Below are 16215 nucleotides of genomic sequence, written 5' to 3'. Positions count from 1 at the left end.
TCAAAATTATTCTTTTTGAAAGTGAATAACATAAAATTAATTTAAATGCTGTTTTATTTTCCTCTGTTTTTCCTGAAAAACAATCATCTAAAGATATGCTAAGTGTGTAACTTCTGGCTTATAAAAGTTGTGTGCTTTGGAAGCTGAAGAGATTTGCCTGTTAAATAAGGGATATAAGGAAGATTTAAATGCCTCTCTCAAGGGAAAGGTTCTGCTGCCACACGTTTAGCCCACATACAAACTTTTCTTTCACAGAAAACAGGGAAAAGTTCCCAGCATAATTCTGAGTGAAGTGAAATAACTGCAGAAAGTAAGTTTAATATAAGGTTATGAGAAGACACTGAATATTTTAAACAATGAAATAATGAAAGGCCAGATTCTAATGTCCCATCATTGGTTGATGGAAAAAGGAAGTTGTGTTGGTAAACAATTCATTCTCAGGCTCCTATTTTATTTTTCTGCCTTCAGAAAAAAAAACACGTTTTAAAAAGCTATTATAATCACAAAATCAAATACACCACCAGGAAAAAAATATATTTCATCTGTCATTTTTAAAAATCTGTTACTAAATTTAGTAGCATTCCATCTGATTTATTTTTTAATTTTCTGTTGTAGAAAAAAAAATGTTAGAACTCTATTTGGGTCATTCTGGTATACACAAATAATCTATATCATATAAAAGTTACAGTTACTTTTATTGTTCATGTCTTCTCCAGAAATCACTTAGAATTTTCTTTACTGTAGAAACTTGTAATAAAATAGTTATAACAGGAAAAGCAAGTCACCTAGCAGTATAACCCACAGAGAAATGAACACTTCAGCACTTATTTTTTATGAGCTAGTTAACCTCATTGGACTTATATAACTGCCAAAGCCTGACCTCCATTACTGTTGATCACAGCTAAAATTTACTTCCATAACATATTATACTGACCACTTTAGAGAAATAAAGGAAAACAGAAAAGACACAGAACTTACTCTTATTATTGAATATATTTTTCCCAATCTGTGAGGCTTACTGTTAAATGCTGCACTGGGTAAACTGGAAAGTAAGTCTGTGTTCATGCTCTAAAGCCCTGCAACAATGATCTAGCAATTTCCAAATGTGGAAGTGACTATCAAATAAATAAGAAATGACAAGACTTTAATACAGCTAAATCTAAAATGTGACCTACCACCAAGTGTTAGGAGCTGAGTTAAGTTAGCTCTGAATTCTGGTTTTGTAATAATACATGCATTTATGCTAGGACCCTATTTCGCCAGTTTGCCAGCAGTCATTTCTTGCTCTCTGATTATCCAAAATAGGATTTGTCTGTCTTTTGGTGCCATTTCTGTTCACTTCTTTATAAAGTCTTAGGTATTTCACAAACATAATCTACACATTCAAAATGTTTGGATAATTAGAATCTTATAAAGTACTTTTATAATAGTGTAATTAAATTGAAAAAGCCTGATAAACATCATAATGATGAAAAATAATATATGAATATTAGCTCCTTTTCTACAGAGGATGATAAACCTGTATATTTGATTAGCTCAAGTCATGAGCATGGTTAATAAAACATGAAAACTCAGAGTGTTGCTATAAACTTTGGTTGACTAATCTATCTGATTGGCCTCACCTTATAGTTTTTTGTCAGAGACTGAATAAGAAATGGGGCTACTCACTATTTCTGAAAAACCAAGTACACATAGGTTTCTAAAAGTACTATTTAGGAAACTTGGTCTTAAAAATTTATGTTAATTTTCTTGTAGAAGCAAAAGATAATTTAAAATAGTGATACTTTCTGTTAGGACTGAGATCTTAGAGACTGGGGTAAAAATATGGAAGAAAGAAGGAATTAAAACTGTCTATTGTCTGACTTTAAATGGTTTTGATTGACTTGTTACATGTAATTGGGTCAAAATGAGTATCTCTATTATAGTAAAGAGAATCTCCTCTTTCCTGACTTTTTTTTATTTAGCTTTGTGACTTATAAGTTATACCTTTCCTGCTTCCTGACTTGATTTAATTTACTTTCTTTATCTCTGTGTACTGTTTTTATTCCTTTAATTCCCTTATTTTTAACAGAAAGAAAACAGACAAAAGGTAGTATTACTGCACATTTCCTGGAGACACTGTAAGAAGAACAATCAGCCTTCAGAAATAAATACTAACTTTATTTATTAGAGGGAAGGCATGATTTTACCATAAACCTTCAAGAATCATGAGTCAAGACACAGGAATTACAAGATTAACTTGAAAATCACAGTTTGGGACAAGAGGAAGAGGAGAAGAGAGAGACATCCTCTGCTTTGCACTTTGGTTTTGTGCTTCTTACTCGGACATGCTCTAAAAGTTTTCTAATCACAACAAGAGTTGTTCAAGACATACTAATTTGGACAGCGGCGGCAGCAGCGACAGCGGTGACTTGAGGTTAGTGCGGGGGTGAGGGCGACATCGGGCTTAACCGGGCGGTTTTCGTACTCTGGGCCCCCCGCTAGCATCAGCCCCGAGCTGCTTTCCTCCCGACCCCGGACCCGGACCCGGAGGTTCCCGGCAACGAATCAGGAGAGGAGGGGGCGTAGCTGGAGGCACCGCGGGCGATTTAAACGTGGTGAAACCAGAACAAACAGCTGACAGCGGCGGCAGCAGCGACAGCGGCGGCAGCAGCGACAGCGGCGACTTTAGGTTAGTGCGGGGGCGAGGGCGACATCGGGCTTAACCGGGTGGTTTTCGTACTCTGGGCCCCCCCCGAGCCCCCCGCGAGCATCAGCCCCGAGCTGTTTCCCCCCCGGACCCGGAGGTTCCCGGCAACGAATCAGGAGAGGAGGGGGCGTAGCCGGAGGCACTGCGGGCGATTTAAGCGATTTAAACACACCACCCCCTGTTATCGGGTGATAAAAAGCCTCCTGGAGGTCAGGGACTAGTCCCTGGCCAGAGGGGAGAGGGAGACTCAGCTGTGACTGGGTGTGTCCCAGGGTGGGAGAGGCCACAGCCGTTTGCAGCTGGTTGGGGAGGGCGCTGACTCCCTCCCAGTGCACAAGGCGAGGAAGGTGCCAAGGAGCTGTGAACCAGGGGTGTCACCAACAGGTATTTCCCAGCTTAGTGAAAGAACAATGGTATCTACCCGGCGGAAGAAGACCAAAATGGATGTGGGAACCCAGACAGAGCTCCCACGGAAGGAGGCGATGGTGCAGGTCGCAGGCTGCAGGGAATGCTACAGCGTCTCTGTGGTGACAGGAGGCTGTGTGCGCTGTGAGCAGGTAGATGATCTGCTCGGCCGAGCGGCACAGCTGCAAAGCCAGGTTGAAAGGCTTCAAGCCGAAGTAGAAAGGCTTAGGAAGATTCGGGAGGCTGAAATGGAGATAGACTGGTGGAGCCAGGCTCTGCCCTCCCTGCAACAAAAATGGGAGCACCTGCCGGAGAGCTCCCAGGATCGAGGGACCCCTGTACTCTGCCCCTCTCAGGTGGAAAACAATAACTTAGAGGAGAGGAGTGAGTGGAGGCAAGTCTATGGCCGTGGCAAAAGGCGAGTGCCCTCCTTGCCTACCTTGCCTCCACAGGTGCCTCTGAGCAATAGATATGAAGCCCTAGTGGAATACAGCCGGTCCAATGGGGATGTGGTGGAGAGGCAATCTATATCAGAGGTCCCACCACAGTCAGAAAAACCTGACAGACGTATAACTACCTCCTCCACAAGGAAGAAGAGAAGAGTTTTAGTGGTTGGAGACTCCTTTCTAAAGGGATCTGAGGGCCCAATATGCAGAGCTGACCCCCATCACAGGGAGGTCTGCAGCCTGCCTGGAGCCCGAATCAGGGATATCACCAGGCAACTCCCCAACCTGGTGAAGGCCACAGACTACTACCCCCTGCTGATCTTCAAGACAGGTGGGGAAGAAGCTGCATCCCGTAGTCTGAGGGGGACGAAGAAAGACTACAAGGCCCTAGGACGGTTGGTGAAAGAGTCTGGGGCACAAGTTGTTTTCTCCTCCCTCCTTCCATTTTCAGGTGATGATGTGGGATGGAATAGTAGGATTCTCTCTATTAATGCCTGGCTACGAGACTGGTGCTACAGGCAGGGCTTTGGGTTTTTTGATAATGGCTGGTTTTATAAGACACCAGGCGTGACCGTAATACATGGGAAAGGTTTATGTGGTAGGGGCAAAAGGGTTCTGGGACAGGAATTAGCAGGGCTCATTCGGAGAGCTTTAAACTAGATTCGAAGGGGGATGGGGTAGTAGCTGGGCTTGCACCACTGGGGCAACGCTCTAGTGTTGAGGTAGACCAGGAGGCCTCCCATCCCCCTGGGGTGAAATCGGTGTGCTCAGCTCGCTCCCTGAAATGCCTGTACACCAATGCACGCAGCATGGGGAATAAACAAGAGGAGTTAGAAATCCGTGTTCGGTCGGGGGGCTATGATCTAGTGGCAATTACAGAGACTTGGTGGGACGCCTCGCATGACTGGAATGTGGTCATGGATGGCTGTGTCTTGTTCAGGAAAGACAGGTCACTAAGGAGAGGTGGTGGAGTTGCTCTTTATGTGAGTGAGCAGCTAGAATGTATTGAGTTCTGTCCAGAGGCGGATCAGGAGCGAGTTGAGAGTTTGTGGGTGCGAATTAACGGGCAGGCTGGCAGGGGTGATACTGTTGTGGGTGTCTATTACAGGCCACTGGATCAGGATGAGGAGGGTGATGAGACCTTCTACAGGCAGCTGAGAGCAGTCTCGCAATTACAGGGCCTGGTTGTCGTGGGGGATTTCAACTACCCTGATATTTGCTGGGAGGCCTACTCAGCCAGCCATCCTCAGTCCAGGAGGTTCCTCCAGTGCATCGATGATAACTTTCTGATGCAAATGGTGGATGAGCCAACTAGGAGAGGAGCGCTGCTGGATCTTATCCTCACTAACAAGGAGGGTCTGGTTGAAGAGGTGAAGGTTGAGGGCAGCCTTGGTTGTAGCGACCATGAGATGGTAGAGTTCAGGATCTCATGTGGCAGGAACAGAATAGCTAGCAGAATCACAACCCTGGACTTCAGGAGGGCCAACTTTGGCCTTTTCAAACAATTGCTAGGGGAAATCCCATGGGACAGGGTACTAGAAGGTAAAGGGGCCCAATATAGTTAGCATTCAAGGACTGCTTCTTCCGAGCTCAAGATCAGAGCATCCCAACAAGTAGGAAGTCAAGGAAGGGTACCAGGAGACCTGCATGGTTAAACAGGGAACTGCTGGGCAAACTCAAGTGGAAGAAGAGAGTGTACAGATCATGGAAGGAGGGGCTGGCCACTTGGGAGGAATATAAGTCTGTTGTCAGAGGATGTAGGGAGGCAACTAGGAAAGCTAAGGCCTCCTTGGAATTAAACCTTGCAAGAGAGGTCAAGGACAACAGAAAGGGCTTCTTCAAATACATTGCAGGTAAAGCCAACACTAGAGGCAATGTAGGCCCACTGATGAATGAGGCGGAGTTACTGAATGCCTTCTTTGCCTCTGTCTATACTGTTGGAGGCTGTCCTGAGGAGCCCCAGACCCCTGAGGCCCCAGAAGAAGTCAGGATAGAGGAGGAATCTGTCTTGGTAGATGAGGGCTGGGTCAGGGACCAATTAAGCAATCTGGACGTCCATAAATCCATGGGCCCTGATGGGATGCACCCGCGGGTGCTGAGGGAGCTGGCGGAAGTCATTGCTAGGCCACTCTCCATCATCTTTGCTAAGTCGTGGGCAACGGGAGAGGTGCCTGAGGACTGGAGGAAAGCGAATGTCACTCCAGTCTTCAAAAAGGGCAAGAAGGAGGACCCGAGTAACTATAGACCGGTCAGCCTCACCTCCATCCCCGGAAAGGTGATGGAACAACTTGTTCTTGATGCTGTCTCTAGGCACACCAAGGATAGGGGGATCATTAGGGGCACTCAGCATGGCTTCACCAAGGGGAACTCATGCTTAACCAACTTGATAGCCTTTTATGAGGATGTAACCCAGTGGATAGATGATGGTAAAGCTGTGGATGTGGTCTATCTCGATTTCAGTAAAGCATTTGACACTGTCTCCCACAGCATCCTCGCAGCTAAACTGAGGAAGTGTGGTCTGGATGATCGGGTAGTGAGGTGGACTGTGAACTGGCTGAAGGAAAGAAGCCAGAGAGTGGTGATCAATGGGACAGAGTCCAGTTGGAGGCCTGTGTCTAGTGGAGTCCCTCAAGGGTCGGTACTGGGACCAGTACTATTCAATGTATTCATTAATGACTTGGATGAGGGAATAGAGTGCACTGTCAGCAAGTTCGCTGATGACACAAAACTGGGGGGAGTGGCTGACACACCAGAAGGCTGTGCTGCCATTCAGAGAGACCTAGACAGGCTGGAGAGTTGGGTGGGGAGAAATTTAATGAAATATAACAAGGGCAAGTGTCATGAGGATGGAGCCAGGCTCTTCTCAGTGACATCCCTTGACAGGACAAGGGGCAATGGGTGCAAGCTGGAACACAGGAGGTTCCACATAAATATGAGGAAAAACTTCTTGACGGTGAGGGTGACCGAACACTGGAACAGGCTGCCCAGAGAGGTTGTGGAGTCTCCTTCTCTGGAGACATTCAAAACGCGCCTGGACGTGTTCCTGTGTGATATGGTCTAGGCAATCCTGCTCCGGCAGGGGGATTGGACTAGATGATCTTTTGAGGTCCCTTCCAATCCCTAACATTCTGTGATTCTGTAATTTTTAAATTATTCTAGTGTAATTAGAAGATGTCAGGAGCTGGGCCAAAGAACTAACTAATGCCAAGAAACATTTCTTAAAAGCCATTATAATACCAATCAATTGGTAAGGAGACAGTTGTTCTGGAATCTTTTACTATGGGTGTGAGATGTACGTTAGGCTACTGTCATCATTGATCACAACTAACGAAATGTCTACATTTAACCCACACCCAAGGCTAAACAATAACAGTTTTTCTCTCACCCAATGTCTCTTCCCCAAACAAGGAAGGGAATTGGGAAAAGGAGGGAGACTCATGGGTTAAAATTAAACAGATTTAATAAAATAAAGAAACCAATATAAATGATAACACAGAACACACAAAGTTATACTTAGCTACAAAGTTGCAGCAGGCTGCTCCAAGAATAACAATTGTTGATAATGAGAAAGACTAAGACCAGGAAAAAAAAAAAAGAAGATCAACACCAGCCCCACCTTTCCCCAGCAAGCCCTCCCTTTTATAGTGAACTTGATTGTTAATGGTATAGAATACACCTGTGGGCTAGCCTGGGTCAGCTGCCCTGGATTTAGCTGCTAATGGCCTGATCTCCATGGCTGGCCACAAAATCCCAGTGAAACCAGGACACCAAAATATAAAAATATGTGAACTTTCTGCACATGTGCATTTTTCTAAATTTGATATATTAGCTCAGCTAAACATACACTTAAAGGTGGATGGAGGCATTTTAGAAAGTAGTCAAACATCTCAATGAGTGCTTTTGAGGATATACATGTTGAATCATATTCCTAATGGCGAACTATGAGCCGTATCTTTAGGGCACCTTGTCCTGTTACTTCTCCTGGGGTAATCTAGGCCTCCGTTTGATTTCTGAAATCAGTCTTTTAAAAGGTTTTACGGTAAATGTATCAAGACATAATATTTACCCCTATAGTAAACACATAATTCAGAAGAATCTGGAGCATTTCTTCAACATTTCTTCACTTTTAAATTGAAACACATCCTAAGGAGGAACCAAGTCTCAAAGGGAAGGACTGGTAAAGGGAGATTTACATTAGAGTGATAATATAGTGATATTAGAATTGATTTTGAAAATTTAATATTCACTTTCACTGTTAGCTGCAATGATGCCAGTAGATGTCATGTGTTTATATTTATTACCAAAGATTAGGGCTGGATCCTTGTTACTGAAAGTTTGCAAATTGCAAAAAGTCATGGTGCAGTTTTAAAAAAACACAGTTTAATAATGATCCTTTCTGTATTTATGTATTAAAACCTCTGTTGGCTTGGTAGGGTAACTGCAGATTCTCCATCGTTTAATGGATGAGATCCTAAAAAAATGAGTTTTATAGAGAATAATCCATCTAACTGACTCTTTTGAGAGCTGTCTTGTCTGAAGGTAGGATCTTGACAGCTGAGCTCCAAGCTCTAAGCTCTAAGCTCTTTCCTCATCCTAAGCTGAGGAAAAAAAGGCCTCAGTGATAGGTATATATTTAAGTTTCACTCTTTCTTTTCCCTCTTGGGACTACAGCAACACTTGGACCATATCAAACCAATTAAAACACACACCAGCGTCTGCATCAACCACCCAGATCTGCAGCGTTGCTTGGGCAGGGAGTATATAAGCAAAATGAATATAACGTAAAGATCTAAGGTAAACTGTGCTGGAAAAGTTTATTTTGTAATTTGTTTATGTTACTATTGTGCATAAGATAATGCATCACTAGATTTTATCTTTGCTGTGCTTACCTATGAAAGCAAATTAAGACCTTAGCTTCCTGGATAATTTACTGTGGCACCCATTACATTCTTTGCCTGGATGGTGTTCATTGCAAGTTATTCTTTCTGAGCTTTCAGTTTTCTTCATTATTCAAGAGATGTAAGCCACTCTTAGGTCACTAAAGTTAGATAGATCACTTAAGTAGGCCTTTCTGGGAAGGATGATGCAAAAATTTCCTCTGCTCTGAGTAACAAAGCTGATGTTAAATACCTCTTCCCTCCAGATAAGGGTACAGCGGAGGTTAATTTCTATATTCTTCTGGTTTGTTTTGTTTTAACTTCCCCCACTTGAAAGCATTAAAAAGGTCTCCAGATTGTCTTTTAGATAACAACTGTACGCTTAGAAAAAGGTTTCAGAAATTAGATTAGTCCTTCCAGAATGATGATGCTGAACTATTGACCTGTGGAGAGAGAGATGATGATGCTGACTTTCACTCTGCCTGGTTCCCTAGCTCTAGTCATTTTTCCTCTAAAATTCAGTAGTGGCAGGTTACAAAGTAGAGGTCAAGGTAATGAACTGGCAGCCAACCCACTGCATTATTCTATGCCTGTGATCTGTCTTAGTCTCTTGGTCATTCAAATGCAGGTGATGGTTTCAGTGCTGAAATAGTGAGATGAAATGTAACTTGATTTAACATTTTAACCAGAAGGGATTGTCCTCTTCCTCTGCTGCTTAGATGTAAAGCCTTTGATGATAACCAATGGTGATGGCAAAGTATATAATGAATGAAGGCACTGGGTGGTAGTGCTACTTGTAAAAAAAGAGCTTGGAGACAGTTAAATATGTGGGTTTAAATTTAGAATAGGCAAGCAATTTGTAATGAATTATTTATTGGGTTAAATTTCACCAACATTTTTTTTCTGTTCACCAGTTGTCCACAAACATATGGCAAAATTCTTGGATTTATTCATTATCTAGAAAATATTAATTTATTTTCTCAGTGAATAAATTCTTTGCCTGCAGATTGCTCATGAGCATTTTGTAGGGAATATTCAGAAGACGCCCTGTGTGTGTTAGTTTCCACGTCTGCTTTGATATACTGAGAATTAGCACTATTATTATGACTAAAAGATCACATGAGCAGATGCTGTGCTGACAGCAATATTTCAGCTAGCCCTTTATTTAATTCTCATTGGAACATAACATAGTACCCTAACATTACACTTCAGGATTTACCTAGAGTATAGCATAGCTCTTATGATATGAAAAATTGCTTTTATTCTGGATTAGTTTATCAGTTCTGTTTACAGTGTGGCCCCAGCATTGTGTTGGCACAGCTGAGAGGATAGAGAATTGCAGTTCAGTCAGGAATGAATGTTTAACAACAGGCTGTCATTACACCAATATTATCAGAAAAATCTATCTGGTTAAAGGCTTACATAAAAGAAAAACACATATTAATATTCTTGATTTACATTATGGTGGGGGCACTTAGCCTCTGCAGAGAGCAAAGAGAGAGCTCCTAGTTTTTTACTCAGGCTGAGGGGTTTTGTTTGTTTGTTTTTTCTTATGTTAGCAATTCAGAAGCATGCACATTTTAAAGAGAATGTTTTTGAGCTGGAAGAAATATGTCAGTAAAATTAATAAAAATCAGTTGGAGCCTTCCCTGTTTGGAGAACTGACAACATTTGCATAATGCCAGTAATGTATAGTCCCCAGCTGTTAAAGACGTGACACATGCCCCAGTGGAGATGCTCAGGTTTGAGGGGGTGAGTTAAGTAGCAATAACTACTTTAGTAGGGTTCTTTGTAGAAGTCATTCTCATTCCTGTCCTTTTCTTTCCTGCAACCTACAAAGAATATTCTTCAACTTCCCCCTGTACACGTGGACTGCCACAATACTTCTCTGCAAGTTCCACTCAGGCAGAGGACTTTCTTTCTTGTTTTTCCTCAGCAGAGCATGAACAACACATTTGGGATCAGAACAGTAGGGGCATCTTCTCAGCTACACCAGAGGAATAAGACAACTGGAGAAAATACATTTTTGCTGTCCAAAGGGTCTTTGTGTATACTCTTCTCTAATGTTCAGAGGTACACCACCCAACATCCACTTCCCTTTCTGGGTATGACCTAGTCTAAATGTTTCTTACACTGTAGTAATGCAACTGGGTGTATAAATGGCAGATGTGAAGAAGAAGAAACAATCCTACTTTATAACTTCTGGCAACTTAGTTCATTACAGTGTTGCTGAAAAATCCTTGGCACATGACTAAATATCAGTTGAAAAGCATATGGTATGAAAATGGAAGATGATACTCCTTAAATTAGATGCTCTTTATCTTTAATGTGTATACTGCTTTAAAAATGAAGTGAAAAAACTCAAGTACTTAGCTTGAGTTTTATGAAACCTGTGAAAAAATCCAGAAGATATCTGCTGAATTTCTAGGTCATAAGCTGTAGATGTAGGTACCTAATCTACTGATTTTGAGCATGCCTGGAAGTGCTGCCGCACTCAAAGCTGGGTGTTCAGACACACCCCTTGTGAGAGTAGCACCCTCCAGGTTATCGATATAAGTAGCCTTTGTCTGTACGGAACATACATAACACCAAATTCATCTCAAAGCATTATATTTGAGCCACTTCTGCTCAAAGATATTGAGGGAAGAATTATTTTAACTTTTGCACAATGATAGTGCTTACAATCATTATTCCTAGAGCCGAGGAACTGGGTTTCGTGCTCTTCTCTGTTCAAAGCAGGGACTCCCTTTTTCTATGCGAATGACCTAAACAGCAAGTTACAAAATTCCGGAAGAAGGACCCTCCATTGTTTCAACTGCAGCTGCATTTCTGTGCAGTCATTAACACAAGATTTAGAAAAGGGGAATAAACAAACAGAGGGTAGGTTTTTTCCTAGTGATTAATATATCTTAATCAGAAGTATGAAGTGTGAATGTGGAATCCATGAAACCAATGATATTCTTGAACTAAGGTTTCTTGCTGCATTCACTGACTGTAATGAAAAATCACTGCAAATGGTCAGCGTGATTTAAGCAAAAAAGTTGAGGAAATTGTTTTAAGCTTAGAAACCTGGTGAGACACAAGCACTTAATGCAGAAAAGAGAAACGAAGTTTCATTATGTTTATGCTTTGGTGCTCATATTGCCTTTTTTAGGTACTTCTTGTCATACTTGTCCTGTTTTGTCCTGAAGTGCCAGTTTTTCTCTTTCATTGCACATGGAATGTGGGAAAGTAAGAAATCCCGAAATTACACTCCTGGGCTCACTGCCTAACACTGAATTGCTGTAATGCTTTGTGCCAGGAAGCCTAATCCCATTTGGGATCTGACCCAAATGATTTAATCTTTTTACACCCAAAGGCATTCTGGTAGCTTTTATGGGAGACTTCTAACATTTGTGGAATAAATACAAGTAATGTGTTTACTTTAGGAGAGTAAATGCTGATTAAAAAATCCTTAATATTATTTATGTATTTCAGTCCTCATATTACACCTGCCAGTGTAGCAATGAGAAAACTGATTTACCATTAGTAATACCTATTCGCATTTATCATAAATAAGAATCATTATTTCATCTTGATAAAGAACAGTATGTTTACTTGGTGTTATCTGAACTCTTCTGAAATGTAAGAAATTGAGAATGTTTTTATCTCAAGAATAAAACACTTTAGAAATGAGGACTTTAGACTCAAAGATTACAGCAATACTGTTTAGCTATGTTTTTCACTTTATTTCAGTTATCATACCTGGTAAAAATTGAATTTGTAATAGAATTATCTGATTTTGTGCATTAACATCAGTTTATTGTCATTTACTTTCACCAGAATGCAAGTTCTCATAAATCTGCATTATATTTGAAATGATAAGACAATCTAAGGCTTCATATATTTTAAAAATAGTCACTTTAAAAATAGATTTACCTATAACATTTTTATAGATTCTAATTTTTTTAAAAAGCTGGAGTGTTATTTTTATGATATGTGATTTAATAGTTGATATATCTAAAATAGATACTGTATCATACAAAATCATGGAATAATTTAGGAAAAATGAGTTTCTAAGAAACTATTGGATTAAAGACCTCTTGGCAACGTATAGAAAGAAATATTGGTGCCTTTAATGGAAATAGTGAGCATGAAAGGGTCTCAAACATCATCTGAGTTGAAGGTGGAATATTTCCCCTACAGCAATAAAAATGAAAGTGCAAATTTTTTTTATAACCCACCCACCATGCTGGCATTGCCCAAGATCCTCCGTAACCTCTGTTTGACTTGTCACTTGGAAGACAAATTTGCTCATAGATCATGACTGTCAGGGTGCCTTTTCTGCAACTGTATCAGTAATTAGCTATGCCTTGTTAGTGCTCAAGGCAAATACATCCGTCACATTGAAAAAAGTATTAGATTTTTCTCCATTTTAGATAACACTTTAACCTTTCAGCTTTATGGCATCAACAAAGATCCAAACTACTGACAAGGCTGTGTCGATGGCTTTTCTAAATGTCTGTGCTGTATTAGACTATTATAAAAATGTTGCCACTCTAAATGTTTTAAAGATTTTTTTATTAAATACAGAGTAAACTAAGAGTTTGGGGAGAAATGGGGGTGGATGTGAGCTAGTTTTAGTTTAGTCCTTATCGTAAAGTCTATTGAGTTTCTCTGTGACTTTCTGGGTGCCATCAGTTTCAATTGATTTTGATGTAGCTAGGATCAATCCTTTTGTTACTTAATTGTATTATAGCCGTCTGTGTCTTTGAAAACAATTACAGAGCTATTTATCAATCTAGCTGCACCAATAAAAATGACCTTGTATAATTATAACTAATAAAAAATTAGTTTATGCACATTGATTATGGCTATCTTACCGAGAGGCTGCTATTTATTAAATAAACTCGTGAACAAGATAGATTGCAAGTATAATGAGGTGGATCTGTGTTAGTATATGACATTATCAATCAAAAATATAACAGTCCAGGTGTCCTGCACTTAGGCAGGCACAGAACAGAACAGAATGATGGGCTGTTCCAGAGTCAGCTGCCCCCTCTGGTTGTCTTTGACATTTACCCTTTCTCGGTCTAACAGAATCAGGGATATTTAATTTACACAAAGTTAGAAGTAGTCACTGACTCACATAGTGTTGTAACATGCATGATATTAATTATTACAGTGCAGTCTGTTCTCTTGCCAAATGAGAACTCCTCTCATGTCCTATGCCAAAATTAACGGGCATAGTTAGTGCATGAGAAGCCAGATTCCAGATTTGATCTAACCAAGGAATCCTCAAATATCTAGTTAGCCATTTTTGATACCTTGTGCTGCTTAAGTGTCACCAGCTGTTGGAACAAGACAGTGTTTGGACATAGAGGACAGTAATAAGTTTATTAAACAATTTTTTTGCACGTGTGAGAAATTATTTCCCAGTGGTAGATGAAATCCATTAAAACATGTTATTAAATGACATATTTCCTCATGAAGGTTAAACCTGTCCATATTCTACAATGCAGTATTTTTTTACTATCACAGAATAGTTTGGGTTGGAAGGAACCTTTAAAGGTCGTCTAGTCCAACCCCCCTACAATAAGCAGGGACATCTTCAACTAGATCAGGTTGCTTAGAGCCCTGTCCAACCTGACCTTGAATATTTCCAGGAATGGGGCGTCTACCTCCTCTCTGGACAACCTGTTCCAGGTTATTCCTTGTAGCTAGTCCGAATCTATGCTCTTTTAATTTAAAACCATCACCCCTTGTCCTATCGCAACAGACCCTACTAAAAGGTCTGTCCCCATCTTTCTTATAAGCACGGTTTAAGTATTGAGAGGCCCCAATAAGGTGTCCCCAGAGCCTTCTGTTCTCCAGGCTGAACAACCCAAACTCTCTCAGCCTTTCTGCATAGGAGAGGTGTTCCCAATATGGACCCCTGAGGGACACCACTTGTCACTCCATCATAGAAGGCCACTAGGTTGGTCAGGCAGGACTGACTTACCCTTGGTGAAGCCATGCTGGTTGTCTCAAATCACCTCCCTGACCTCCACGTGCCTTAGCATAGCTTCTAGGAGATCTGTTCCATGATCTTCCCAAGAACAGAGGTGAGGCTGACAGGTCGATAGTTCCCAGGGCCCTCTTTTCTACCCTTTTTAAAAATGAGTGCAATTTTTCCCTTTTTCTACTCACCGGGGACTTCACCTGACTGCCATGACTTTCCAAATATCAGGGAGAATGGTTTGGCAACTACATCTGCCAGTTCCCTCAGGACTCTGGGATGTGTCTCATCAGGTCCCATAGATCTGTATATGTTCAGGTTTTTCAGGGGGTCTCGAACCTGATCTTCTCTTACAGTGGGAGGGACTATGTTCCCCCAGTCCCTGTCTTGCAGTCCATCCACTCAAGGGGTGTGGGAAGTGCCAGTGAAGACTGAGGCAAAAGGGTTGCTGAGTACCTCAATCTTCTCCTAGTCCATTGTTACCAGTTTGCCAGTCTTGCTCATCAGGGGCGGTATGCTTTCTTTGACCTTCCTCTTCTGGCTGACATACCTGTAGAAGCCCTTCTCATTATTCTTTGCACCCCTTGTCAAGTTTGGCTCCATTAACGCCTTGGCCTTCCTGACGCCATCCCTACACAACCGGGCAGCATCCCTATACTCTTCCCAGTATATCTGTCCCTGCTTCCACTGACTATGCATTTCCTTCTTGCTCTATAGTTTGACTATCAGGTCTCAACTCAGCCATGCTGGTCTCTTGCCTTCCTTGCCTGATTTCTTACACCTGGGGATCAAGAGCTCTTGTGCTCTGTAGAAAGCCTCTTTAAAGATCTGCTCCCTTGTCCCTGAGGGCAGTTTCCCAGGGGGTCCTATTGACTAACTCCCTGAACAGCTGGAAGTTTGCTTTCCAACTCAGAATCCTGACTTTACCCTTCTCCTGTCCCATTATCCCTCAGGACTATGAACTCCACCATGGCATGATCACTGCAGCCCAGGCTGCCTCTAATCTTGACATCACCGATTAGCTCACTTGCGTTGGTGACTATATCAGGCCCAATATGGCGTCCCCTCTGGTAGGGCTTTCTTTACCTGGCTTAAGAAGTTATCCTCAATGTACTTCAGGAGTCTCCTGAATTGCCTACAGCTCACCATGTTATTTTTCCATTAAATGTTGGATTGGCTGAATTCCCCCAGCAGGACAAGAACCTACAAGCGTGATGGAGTAAGGCTTTGTCAATAGGCTCCCATTGATCAGGCAGTCTGCAGTAGACACCAGCCACAAGGTTCCCTTTGTTGCCTCGCTCTCTAATTTTTACCCATAAGCTTTCAGAGACAGATCTTCACAATCTATCCATTTCTTGATGCAGAGCACAATACCTCCGCCTGTCCTTCCTCGCCCATCCCTTCTCAACATCCTTTAGCCACCAACAGCTGCACTCCAGTCATGGGATTCATCCCACCAGGTTTCAGTAATGGCAACTAGGTCATAGCTTTCTAGCAGCACAGGGGCTTCTGGCTCCTCCTGTTTGCTGCCCATGCTGCATGCATTGGTGCAGAGGCACTTCAGCCCGGGAATTAAGCTGTGTCACCTTCTTAGAGGAACACCCTTTAATTCCTTTGAGGTATTTCACCCATGTTTCCCTGTTGGCTCTTAGTACCTCAGGAGCCCGTGGTTCATCTTCTATAATCTTGCAACAGTCTGTTATCCCTATTTCAATTTATTTGCCTCTTTTTGGCTTAGCATTTTCTCTGACTTTCTTAGCATAACTTGTACCTTAAAAATCATTGGCCACATTGATTGTATTTCTGTTGAATATGATGGGA

This window comes from Nyctibius grandis, chromosome 2 (assembly GCF_013368605.1).
Source record: "Nyctibius grandis isolate bNycGra1 chromosome 2, bNycGra1.pri, whole genome shotgun sequence".
NCBI classification, from domain to species: Eukaryota; Metazoa; Chordata; class Aves; order Nyctibiiformes; family Nyctibiidae; genus Nyctibius; species Nyctibius grandis.
Note: the sequence above shows the minus strand (reverse complement) of the source record.